The sequence below is a fragment of the Lipotes vexillifer genome, unplaced genomic scaffold (assembly GCF_000442215.2).
Source record: "Lipotes vexillifer unplaced genomic scaffold, Lipotes_vexillifer_v1.1 scaffold50, whole genome shotgun sequence".
NCBI lineage: Eukaryota > Metazoa > Chordata > Mammalia > Artiodactyla > Lipotidae > Lipotes > Lipotes vexillifer.
This window is the reverse complement of record NW_006784763.1, coordinates 4280519-4284605: the sequence shown is the minus strand read 5'-3', so window position 1 is coordinate 4284605 and position 4087 is coordinate 4280519.

Below are 4087 nucleotides of genomic sequence, written 5' to 3'. Positions count from 1 at the left end.
AGCAAGTCTATCAGAGCCATTTTTCCAATAGCATTTTCTCACTGCATGTCTCTGTCACATTTTGGTAATTCTCGCAAAATTTCAAACATTTTTATTATTATTCTATGTGTTATGGTGATCTGTGATCAGTGATCTTCGATGTCACTGTTGTAACTGTTTGGGGCTATATAAGAATTTGTTCTGACTGCCCCACCCACTGGCCATTCCCCTATCTCTCCCGGTCTCTTGGGGCCTCCCTATTCCCTAAGAAGCAACAATTTTGAAATTAATCCAATTAACAACTTGGTTTTTCCTAGGATGCAAGAGAAGGGAAGCAGAGAGATGGGAGAGAAGATGAAAATAGCGGCATCAAATGAGGCAGCGAAACAGATGAACTTTGACCTCCCAGGCTGCTCTCCCTTTTCTTTCTAGTCACAGTGGCCCCTGTGTTTCCTTCCCTATGATTACTCCAATACTTGTCCCTCCAAAACATAACCCTTGTAAGAGAAAATAAATTGATTACATGAACGATACTTATTATGATTCCATTCTTAAAATAGTTTCCTTCAGTTATGAAAATCTGATTCCAAAAAGTATTTGTAAATCTGTCTTTATTTCTAATAATTAGAATCAACGAAAGAGTTTCTTGACAATATTAATTTAACTGTTTTTCAAATTTTCTGTTAACTTAATGAGAAAAACCCTTGTGATTTGAACAGTAAAATCCCACATGATTTTTTTTAATAAGGCCATTTGATTCAACAGGACTTCAAAGATGAGTGGGTAAAGATGCAAATTAATTTAATGGATAAGCCACTAAAGGGCTGACTAGGAGCTGGTTATTGACACTTCTTTAGTTGATTGCAAGATAAGATTCAATAACTAGGGGTGAAAAGGAAACATGGAGACAACTTTTTATTTTTCTTTGCAAGACTCTTGAAAATGAAAAGGGAGTGTAAATGGTCACATTTATCTTAACATAGTCATTCTGAATAGTGTGTTAATAATTGAACCTTTGCGTCCTAAAAATACAGGCATAACACCAATGCTAAGGCACTGTTAATCAGAGATGCCTCCCAGAAACTGGCAGCAATTCTTTTGATGATCTGTTGCTAGTGCTTCTGCAAGGCAAAAGTCACCTTCTTGATATTGCTGAATTCAATTGCCTTTTACAAAAGGTTTTTTTTCCCTGTCATTTTGCATGAAATTAGGATTTAATTTCATAATTTAAATTCTTATAAAACTGTGTATTATATCTGTATAAAAATAAATACATGTAAAATGTATGAATATATTCATAACATATCTAAAATATATAACAGAGATCTCTGTTTAGTAATTGCAATAAAGTTTTAGAGTCTAAGGTATTTAATCTCAAATACCTACCATCCAAATTGATGAATTACCTATTTGATTAATACTTGAAAATTTAACAACAGTGCATTTTTGAATTATTATGAATTATGATGATCATCAGGTTGGCATATTACCTTCAGTTAAAGTGATTCTTTCTTTTCGCTATGAGGCAACTTAAAATAAAAATGTCTTTTGAAAGCCCATCTCTTAAATCATTCTTTCAATTGTTCCAAAGTAGTATTAAATTACTACTTAGCTTTGGGTAATATATCATGAGTAGACTGAAAGAGATTTGTGAACTTGTAGATTTAATTTTTCATAAGGTTCCATAAGCCTGATTATCTTTCTATTTCCTTCACAGACCCGGCCAATCAGTTTTTCTTTTGTTTCCATGTTGATATCACTTAATTACACTGGTACTAATCTTTTTAATGATTATGCTTGTCATGAGAACAATAATTACCCCAGTTTGCATTGTTGGGCGTAGAAAAAAGAATGGGCAGGGAAAATTTGAGTTTGACACAATTTGGCCCCATTTTTGGCTTTTTCCTCCATTCTGTCCTCCCCTGTTCACATTCCCCATCACTCTCTCCTCTGGGGGGAAACAAAATTAACCACCTCTCTCACTATGTACTTCCTTGATTTTCATGTTCTCAAAGCTAAGTGGATTAAAACTTACTTTTTATAGTATACAGATATGTGCCATAAAATATATATGTATTATAATCACTACATATAAAAATCTATTCATACAATTTAGAGAAACAGATAAAATAACAATAATAATAAATAAAATCTTGTATACTAATCAACTCTCCCACCCCCCAAAAAACAAAACACTACAAAAGCCTACTATCATAGAATCCCCTATGCTTTCTTCCCTTGTCTCATTCCATCTCTCCCCCACCTTGAGTTAAAAGCTGTCATAAACTTGGTGAACAATTCCTTGGTATTCTTTTCAAATAGTTCTAATCATCTATGTGTGTTTCTTTAGAGTATACATTGTTTAATTTTCCATGCTTTAAATCTTATTTAAAAGTAAATTTATGGTGCAAATTTTTCTGTGATTCAATTCTTTTACTTACCACTAAAATGTTGTAATGCAACTATGTCAATGTATGTAGCCCTGGTAGATGTCTTTTCATTGATGTTTTGTTTAATGATTGACCCCAATTCTTTACCCCTTCCTGCATCCACACCCTTGCTAAGGCCTCATCATGAGCAAGTAAACTTCCCTGTACGTTGAATGTGGGCTTGACCATGAAATGTTGACATGTTTTGGCCTTGAACTGAACAAAATCTTAAAATATGTGGCACTGGACTTGCAGAACGAGTCAAGGCCAAAATCATCACAACTTTTTGTAAAGAACTTTAAAAGAATTATGGTGACAACTTATCATTTCAACTGAAAATAGACTCCAAGAAAGATTGGGAGAATAGACTTACAGAAGCCTGTTGTGTTCCAAGTATTTCTACTTGACTCTAGAGAGAGAAGCACACCTGAACAAGAATTCTGCGGGTGACTTTAGGCACACTAACTTGATTAGAACCAAATATCCAAAAACGTTCTTTTTAGAGAAAGCCATATTGGCAAAAAGTATTGAACTAAAAGTGAATGAGACACTAAGTGATATAAGAAGACATTTTAGCCCCCAACTTTCTACAGGCAGGGAGCAGGGTATGCAAAAAGCATATATTGCAAAGTCCTCTTTAGAAATGGCAAAGGAGGATAATAGGAAAAAAAGGAAGAAACTTCCAAAGAGCAGAGTCAGGAGCATGGGAGAAAAATGGGTGAAGAAGACACTCCCAGGTTGTAGAACGGAAGACTGAACAAGGTACTTTTCCTACTCTAAGTAAGGGTATTTATCAGCCTTTTCCCAGTAGAAATTCAGAATTTCTGTGGACTAAAGACTGTCACATGCTTCCCATTCTATCTTTTTTTAATTGAAGTGTTTATTGTGGTTTTCCTGACAAAGGGTCATCACTGTTGATTGAAGGTTGCTTTTGTGCAGAGCAGATACAACTTTTTAGTTCCCAGGTCTTTGGATCAAGAGCAGCTTCACTCAGACCTGAGGGCCTAATGTATTTGATGAGACCTTGGTCAGGATTAGATGAGGTCTACAAGGTCCTGAAATGAGGGTGATTGCATTTTGCATGTGGGATGGTTATGAGTAATTGTGCCCAAGAGGGAAGACTATGTGAGAAACAAATGCTTTTTCTTGTGTTCCAATGTTGTTTTGTAGAAAGTGGTTTTGTACAACAGTTAACTGATTCAGAAGTATAGTATATCACTTATTAACACACCGTAATTGCGTATCCTTAATGCAAGGGTGGACCTTTAGGTTCTTTCCAGTTTTAGCTGGTATTACCTTGTTGATCTTCAACTCCAAACTTGTAACTCTACACCCACTCTGTGATTCGGGGGCTGGAACTTCTGAAAGTCACTTTTCCACATTACCAGCTGACTCTGGTTAGGTTCCATTATTGTGGGGTCTTCTGGGGAGACTACCAAGCTAGAGGATGAAGCATAGTCTTACATTTTCCTATTTGCTTCCTGTTGCTTCGCTCTGCTTCCTTGAGAATCATCCTAGCAAAAGATCTCAGCTATAGCAGTTCCTTCCTACAGCAATAGCTATATCCACTTTTCAGTTTACCAAAACTCACAAAACTGCCTTGTCTTCCCTCAGAGAGACATGAGCACCAGGTAACAGGAGCCTCTTACTCAGAGGTCTAGAGCTAAGCCCACCACTCT